Genomic DNA, 9,503 nt, shown 5'->3' on the forward strand with positions numbered 1-9,503 from the left:
ACTGCCCTTCAGAAGCTACAGAAGATAGATGTCTCCAAGACAAAATAAGTTATATTTACCCTGATCGTCCCCTGCTCTTAATCCATTGTGTTTCTATCTGATCTGAAGCATCAGTGAGTGTTTGAACCTGCAGTAATAGTTGCATATGAGTCCCTTATTTGTCCTCAGTGTGAAAAGATGGATCTCAAAATCATAGTCATTTTTGGAAAGGGTTCAAATACACAAAAATGCTGAAAACCAAAGAATTTGTGGGACCTGAAGGACTTCTAAAGAACAGCGGGCAGTTTAACTGTTTAGGACAAACTTGTGCTCATGGTGCTCATACTATAGTGTGACAGCAAAAAAAACACACTGAATAAAGACAACAAAGTGTTTTATTTATAAATTCACAGTTTCTAATGGCACTACACTGCTGTAGTTACAATTGGAAAACAAATTAAAATCAAATACTGTGCAGTTCGTCCTTAATGAGATTTCATTTGGGCGCCACCTAGCGGACGTTTAAATAAATCAGGCATTCGCCACTAGAGGGCGCCGTACTAAGGAAAGCCTGGGGCAAAAAAAGCACTTGTACAAGGTGTGGTGTAGAAAAACAAAGGCATGTTGAGTTCTCCAAAGTGCACAGGAGACACACGCAGCCCTCTCTACTCACTGGGGTTCAACATACACACTAATGAGAAAATATCCATACACACAAAAATATCCACAAGCATATATCAATTTCCATTCAAAGTGTAGTAAAATGTTGGAACATGTGGCCTGGAAATGACAGAGATGGTCCATCGCACGCCATCCCAATCTTTCCCTTCTATTGAAATCGTGATGAGAGTCTGATAAAAGGTCAACGATGGGATCGTCTGCATGAAAGAAAACACTTATAATCTTACACAACACATATAGCACACATCTGACACAGAGAAACTCCACCAGGATGTCGAATGGTCTCTTGGGTGCATTAAAAACAACTAAGAAAGCAGCGAACACACATACACATTTAAAGTGTGTTAGGAAGGACATGGAGTGTGTGAATAGAAAAGATGCTGGACACACACACACACACACACACACACACACACACACACACACACACACACATATATATATATATAATCTTTACACATACGTGACAGGACACACCAGACGGTTGCTTTGCTGGACTCATGCATAATATCTGCACAAAAACGAGAGCTCGGCCATTTTTACGATTCACCTCGAATCCAGCAACTCAAAGCCTGTCCGAACAGATCCAGATTAAGCAAATATACCACCATGATCATGAGCATTAGAACGACTTTATATGATGCTTCATTTGATTTGAATGCAAAAGATGCAGATACAGAATCCAGCTTTCTCAAATTAGCTGAAAAGGTAACGTTAGAGTGCGCAAACTTTAGAGAACAAGATGATGTCCGTACCATTTGTGTCTATGTATGTAATAAATCTCTAACATGGAGGTTAATGGGGCGACTGTATCTCGTATCTCATATCACATGACCGTGATCTCATAGAGCCTGGGTCACATTTAAATAAATAAATACATAAATAATTACCTCTAAAACAACAGAACTTCCCCCGTGTAACGTTACATATAAACTGAGTAAAAATGACGGTATCTGCATTTGTCTTTATGACGGCTCCATTGAACATGAATAAATGAGCTGTAAACATGCTTGAAAAAGCTGGAGACTGACCATATGATGCCGTTGGGTGTGGGTGTGTGTTTGCGTGTGTAAGTGTTCAGGCCCAGCCTGGACTCCTTGGTCAAACTAGATCGTGATTCGAATAGAAGAAAAACAGCCTTAATTTGGCTCTAAAAAGGAAAAAGACCGAATTAAAGGGTTAGTTTAACTTAAAATTAGCCCAGTATTTACTCACCCTCAAGCCATCCTAGGTGTATATGACTCTTTTTCAGACGACTTCAATCCGAGTTATATTAAAAATCTTTATCATGGTAATAGGCGGGAGTTTCTCTTCATTTGTCCAAAACAAGTCCGATTAAGCGCATCCATCCAAAATAAAAAGTGCCTCACACGGCTCCAGATAGTGAATAAACGCCTCCTATAGCGAATTGATACGTTTTTTGTAAGAAAAATATCCCTATTTTAAAAACATAAATCACTTTAATCTAGCTTGCGCTTGCTGTTGTACACTGAAACAGCTCTGGGTCTTTGACGTACGATGTCGTCGTTGCGCATGTGCCGCTCAGAAGTGATAAACGCGGACTCGCAAGTGGAGAGAGCAAAACAAACCGAGTCTCGAATTAGAAGTACAAAACGAGAAATTGTAAAGAAGAATGTCGGAGGATTTTGATATAAGTCAAGAGGAGACTGGTTTTCCTTTGTTAAAGTAAGTAACTTAGCTTCCTTTGCTCCTGTAAACAAACAATGGTTTGTGCGAGACTCACCGGCGCATGCGCAATACTGAGAAAAGAGTGTAGAAATACGAGAATAAGGTTTAAAATTTTTGAGAATGAAGAAAAAAATGACAAAAAGAAAATTTAAATACTAAAATAAATAAGTCTGAATTCTGAGAAATCAAAATATCAACATATTTTGAAAATAGTCAAAATTACGAGAAAAAAGTGAAAAATTAGGATTTGTAAAGAAGGATGTCGGAGGATTTTGATATAAGCCAAGAGGAGACTGGTTTTCCTTTGCTAAAGTAAGGAAACTTAGCTTCCTTTGCTCCTGTAAACCTCATAGGCCCGGAATGGCTCCAGCTAGATTAATATGATTAATATGTTTTAAATATGGATATTTTTCTCACAGAAACGCATCGATTCACTAGCGGAGGCCTTTATTCACCCCCCAGAGCCATGTGAGGCACTTTTTTTGACTTGTTTTGACTTGTTGAAGAGAAACACCTGCCTATTACCACGATAAAGCTTGAAAAGAGATATTTTTTTATATGACTCTAACTGGATTCATCTGAAAGAAGGAAGTCATATACACCTCGGATGGCTTGAGGGCGAGTAAATAATGGGCTATTTTTCATTTTGTGAGCTAACCCTTTAACACGGACTGGATCTGTTCTTCATTCAGCTCTGCTCACTGGATTGAAGCCCTGTGCTATGTGACATCACTGGTCCCACAAACCAACCACAGACAATGACTGGCGTAGAATCACGCACACTCACATTTACAAGAATTATATTTCCAACGAGAAAGGAAAAGAGCGAGTGAGAGTGTTTAAAGGGAGAGTGAAAGAGGAAATGGAGACCTGAGGGTCATGTTAGTGTAAAGAAACACGTTGAATGTTGTGGGTCACCCTGTGACGAAGCGCCACATCTACATCTGTTCAGAGACAGGAGAGAATCGAATCGAGTCTCATTCATACTTTCAAATGTTCATCAGTCAGAACTTCCCCAGAAGATTAAAAAAAAAAAAAAAAACTTAAAGGGAATAACGAAAACGATCCTGAATGGATAAAAAAGGCACATAAGAGAACCAGGATGTAGTGAAGACGGCGTCAGGATCAGCGCTCCCAATAAAAATCTCAAAACAACAGGTGGAATAAGAAAAAGAACAATTAAACGCGTCCCGATACAGCTGTCCTTCCGAATGTTGCCACACCTAGATCTGCTTTTCCCTTCATGAGCTCCTCTAGCGTGGGCATGACGGTCACAGGAAGTGGCGCATGCAGTATCTCCCCCACACATCGGGCTTCCTGCTGATCGGCGTTCTTGGACTTGCGTCGTTTTAAAGACCTCTTTTCAATCTTGGGTTTCCATTGGATTGGAGGTGGCTCGCCGTTGCACAGGTTAGAGTCGTGTCCGTTCACAGAGGGGGTGCTGCTGAAGGACTCCTCGGACAGTGTGGAAACAGAGCTCTCGGAGCTGCCCTCTGATGCACAGTCCCTGGACGAGCAGGTGGATAAGTAGCCGTTACACGTTGACGGCAGGAATTGAAGAGATGATGATGACGATGATTCGCCGTTGCATCTGGGCTCAACATTAACACCCGTCGCTGAGGGAACGGAGGCCCGGAGCGTCTCCACTCTCTCTGCTCCTTTTGTCTTGCAGCGCTTCTTCTGAAAGACACAAACGGGAGAGATGATTTAGTGTTTAAAGGATGTATTCACAGAGGTATTTAAACATCTAAAGCCACTGTAACCGTTTTTGTGCTGAGTGAGTATAAATAAATATATGGTGGCGAACACTTCATCTGACACCAAGAATATGAGACGTTAAGAAATTATAGCACAACAATACAATCAATCACTATGATCACTGGATGATACACATGAGGGCAGATAACACAAGAAATTATTTGTGGAGAAGCTGAGGCCTGTTCACACCAAGACAGATGTTTGGAGCAATAAATATCTTTATTTGAATGAACATCTGTTAAGGCGTCTGTTCAGAACAACGTGAAAATTTGCATGCAGTCAAATTTTTAATCTATTTTTCATCACACTGTGACAAAAACTGATTTACTCTATTGTTCACATGCCTGGAGATAATTAATAAATTAATTATTAAATAAAAATTAAATACTACCACTGCGTTTTAATGCCATGTCAAAAAAAATAATAATAAAAAATAAAATTTGCCAAAAAAAATGAAGTCAAATATTTTTTAGAAAAGTCGTCAAAATTACGAGATCAAAGTTGTAGCAATACGGAAAACAAAATCTAAATATTTTGAAAAAAAAAAAAAAAAGGATAAAAATTATGAGAATAAAGTTGTAGCAACACGCGAATAAAGTTTAAATATTTTAATAAAGTCAATATTACGAGAATTAATTCAAAACATTTGAGAAAAATGTCTAAATGATCAGAATAAAGTCATAGCAATATGAGAATAAGTCAAAATATTTTGAGAAAAAAAAAACTTAAAATTACAAGAATAAAGTAGCAATATGAGAATTCAAAATATTTTAAGAATAAAGTCAATATTATGAGAATATAATCTCAATAATTTTGAAAAAAGGAAAAACTGAGAATAAAGTCAGCAATATGAGAATTAACTCAAAATATGAGAAAAGTCAAAATTTCGAAATTAAAGCAGCAATATGAGAATGAAGTATATTTTGAGAATAAAGTCAAAATTATGAGAATAAAGTCAAAATTACAAGAATAAAGTAGCAATAAGTATAAACTTATTTTGAGAATAAAGATAAATGAATAGTATAAAGTCGAAATATTTTGAGAAAAAGTCAATTATGAGAATAAAGTCAATGTAGCAATACAAGAATAAAGTCAATATTATGAGAATAAAGTCGAAATATTTTGAGAATAAAGTCAAAATACTGAGAAAAAAGTCATAGCAATACGAGAATAAGGTCGAAATATTTTGAGAATAAAGTCAAAATACTGAGAAAAAAGTCATAGCAATACGAGAATAAGGTCGAAATATTTTGAGAATAAAGTCAAAATTATGAGAATAAAGATAAATTACGTGAATAAAGTCAAAATATTTTGAGAAGTCAAAATCACAAAAAATAAAGTAGTAGCAATATAAGAATAAAGCTGACATATTTTGAGAATAAAGTCAAATTTACAAGACTAAAGTCAAAATACTTTGAGAATAAAGTCTACTGAGACAAAAGTCGTAGCAATATGAGAATAAAGTTACAATACTAGGAGAATTAAATCAAAATTACAAGAATGAGGTCAAAATACTTTGAGAATAAAGTCAAAATTACGAGAATAAATCGAAATATTTTGAGAATAAAGTCAAAATTAAGAGAAAAGTTTAAATATTTTGAGAATAAAGTCAAAATTACAAAAATTAAGTAGTAGCAACTACAAGATTAAAGTTATAATATTTTGAGAGTATAGCCTATATTGCACATGCAAATACAATAAAATATTGACTTAATTCTCATAATTTAGACTGTCAAAATATTTTGACTTTATCTCGTATTGCCATGACTTTTTTGCAATTTAGATATTTTTATTTCTTTAATCTTAGGTTTTTGTATTTTTTAATGTGGCACTAAAACTACGTTGTTAAATACTACATAGACATAAAGAAAGTATATCAATGATATTAAAATAACTAGAGATCGACCGATATATCGATTTACCGATATTTTTCCCGATATTTAAGCGTTTTACCATAATCGGTTATCGGTTTTGTAATATCGGGTTCACCGATAAACGCCACCATCTTGTGGGTGTTTTGAGAATTATGCGCATGATCGCCATTTCAGCACCGAACATCATTGCAGTCTAAAGATACATCACTCAACTATGCAAGGAGGGAGTGATTGTTATAAAGAAATTGTTGTTCAGTTCAGTGGTGTTGTAATCATTGTGTCAAAAACAGAAGTATAATAGTAAATAAATATCGGTTATGAATATCGGTTATCGGGCACATAAACATGCAAATAATTGGTATCGGTAATAAAAAATCAATATCGGTCGATCACTAAAAACAACACTGACTTCTTAACAGCAGAGAAAGAATCTGAAACAGGCTTTCATCTGTGTACTCTTGTATTTGAGTAGTTTGATTAAAATAAATAGCAAATACAAAAATCCAAACAGCTATTTGAAAACAAATACTATTTGACTTTTTAACAAAGTTGGGTATCAGGTTACTTCTGCTTTTCTATGAGCCTCACTTAATGTCAGAGAGTGACTTAGCATTTTTATTCAGCTGCCCTTTTTTTTTTTCATTGGTATGAAGTGGTTCTTAATAAATTGGTAAAAAAACACATCAATGTGTTATGGGTTTGAATCAGTTTAAAGATCAATCCAAGTACTAACTAAATGTAAAGAAACTCGATAAAATAGTAGCTTATTTAAATAATTATTGTGATATTATTACAACATCAATGTGATATCTCAAACAGTTTTTGTTTGTATTTCTGTTTAGTATAGTGTTGAGAACAATCCTCAGTCAGCAGAGAAACGGTTAACTTCACGGGCTGTCAGACAGACTAACTGGAAAGAGCTGTGTCTCAAAACACTCACTGCTCTTCATATTTACTAAAGCATTTCTAGTAAAACCTTTATGTAATTAATATAGTTTGTACAGAGTGTATCTAACTGTAAAACTGGAGAAAACTAAACTAGCAGTGAGTGGTTTTGAAACCCTGCCTCAGTCCCACTACTGTCATCAACACACAGCGGCCCAAACAAACTTTTTTTTTTTACCTTTTTCTCTGGAGAAAACCTTAGAGGTTCTACAATGTACAAGTCATCAGGACCTACTAAAGAGGGGAGAGAGGGGGCAGGTTAAACGGAATGGTATGGCAAACAATAACACAAGCATGACAGCACTTGCAAGTAGTAGCACAAGTTACAAGCAGACACTTCAACGTATTTTTCTGCTGAAACTGTTATTCAATTGTATTCCGCCCTGCAGTGTCCTTGATTTATTGCCAACAAAGTCTGCATGCGGTAACCATGGCTGCAGCATCAATTGATTGCATAATGCTGTCATTGGGACACATTTGAAAGTCAAGTTTTGATTTGCATATCTGTATATGCAACACTAAGGAATCCGTTAAATGTACCAGATTTTCTCACTGTTACTACTTGCAAATGTCCAACGTGTGCCAGCCAGAAGCATCATGTGCTAAAAATATCCAACCTCTGCCTTATGAACACAAAATACTGATGAGCTCGCACGCTTCAACAGACATACAAAGCTGCAGCAAAATGTGAGAGGAAAAAGGGACCAAGAAGAACAGGACGAATCTGGCATTTAAAGTAGTGAAGACGGTTGAGTTTATCTGGATGTGTTTGGTAAGTTTGGTAACACTTTGTTTTAAGGTGTCCTTGTTACACGTTAAATGTACTTACTATTATAATAACAAATATAGCTGCAAGCAGCGATTACCGGGGTTCAAGTGCTTTAAGGCATTTAAGCACACATTAAAAAAAGATATCACATAGCAAGCCTTTTTTGCAAATACAGGTAATTTACCATAAAATAATGTGTTTTGTAACATTCATGATTGTTATAGCGCTAGCTGTGGTCCAAGCTTGTTTAGAACCATCTGTCGCATGTGCTCAGCAGGTTTTTGTAAAGTTTTTTTCTTTAGAATTTATAGGATTTTGGGTAAATTTCGGACAGGCCCCTTTTCTAAATGACCCCGTTATAGCTTCCCAAAGGATACATTTTTTTTTTTTTTTATAATTGTTGACCTAGAGAGTCCAAAGAATTGCAATACAGTTTTTTTTTTTTCAGATATTTCCAAAATATAGGACTTGTTTTTTACATCTTTTCAATCGTTTAACAAATGATTTGATTGACAGCAGTGGTTCTAGAGGGAAAGTTGTCCGGAATGAGGAGTTCTGTTGTATGATATGAATATCACACAAAAAAACGTGCAAAGCATAATCGTTTATGCCCCGGTGATATGTGAGTGGCTGATTTCTTTCAAATTTCTCACAGACATTTTGGACCGTGAGTCAAACAGGCCCACCGAGTTTCGTTCCGATCAGCCTCCATTAACCACGTCTTATAGGTGCTCAAACTTCGTCGGCCAATGATGGCCATGTTTTTTTGAGATACGCAAATGTCCTTATAGACGCTTGTGGCACTTTGGACCAAGAACGTGCACAGTGATTTTCATGTTGATAGGACAAATAGTTGCGTAGGTATAGCCATTTTTATGTTTTTTTCAAGCTTCGTGATTTTTGTCCTGCCGAGTTTGGCAAAAATATCTCATTCTGTTCAGGAGTTGTAGGCATTTTACTAAAAGTGGCCCTGCTCCTTTCGAACGTTTTGGCGTCCCTTTGCGACGGCAAGTCAAAAGTTCAACTCGTTTTTGAAAATTATTGATATTTGCTATCCAGAGAATCTCTCTGCGCTGGTTTGGTTCCGATCGGGCTAAAAACCTAGGACTAGTTGGCAAAAGTAGGTTTTGCAAAAAAATCCAAAATACCCCAAAATTTCGCAGGCTCACAATCAAACCTGAGGCGTGCATTTTGTCCAACAGATCCAATGACATAAGACACTTGAACCTGTGACTGACGGTTTAGGAATCATGACCATTTTCTTTCTTTTGATTGCTGTTGCGCCCCTGTCAGGCCAATTGGGGTGAGCCTTGATGACACTGTCAGCAGTCCGAGTATTACCATCCCTCCAAGTTTGAGTCTGCACGATCAGTTTTAAGTGGAGTGACCATTCTAACAATTACAATAGGGTTTTAGCGCTACGCACTTGAACACCTAATTATTATGTATAATTACATGTAAGTAACCCTACCCTAACCATATAGTATGTACATAGTACTTAGTACTTAAAATGTATTATTATAATGTAACAAGGACACCTTGAAATAAAGTTTAACCCAAAGTTTTTCTTATTAGTTTCTTTTTTTTAAAACGTTCTTACATATTAGTTGTCATTTGATTACAAATTTTAATTAAATCACGTCACTTTCAATTAAAATGATGGAATTTTGAATTTATTCTCTGGAAGAAGAAAAAAAAAAGTATTTTTGTATTTATTCTATATGTTTTTTTGTTTTGTTTTTTAATTCGAAATGTCAAATTAATCAAATATGTATACTGTACTTGTAAGATTTAATGTAGTTACTTTT

At 35.9% G+C, this 9,503-nt stretch overlaps 1 long non-coding RNA gene across 1 annotated transcript; it reads right to left on the reverse strand.

Moving 5' to 3' along the window:
* Positions 1 to 356: 356 nt before the first annotated feature.
* Positions 357 to 7,865, reverse strand: LOC141317277 (uncharacterized). Its single transcript, XR_012351766.1, has 2 exons — positions 7,105 to 7,865; positions 357 to 4,029 (listed from the first exon to the last, which is right to left on the reverse strand). It is a non-coding gene; the product is annotated as an uncharacterized lncRNA (long non-coding RNA).
* Positions 7,866 to 9,503: the final 1,638 nt, after the last annotated feature.

The sequence above is a fragment of the Garra rufa genome, unplaced genomic scaffold, assembly GCF_049309525.1.
Source record: "Garra rufa unplaced genomic scaffold, GarRuf1.0 hap1_unplaced_624, whole genome shotgun sequence".
Taxonomy (NCBI): domain Eukaryota; kingdom Metazoa; phylum Chordata; class Actinopteri; order Cypriniformes; family Cyprinidae; genus Garra; species Garra rufa.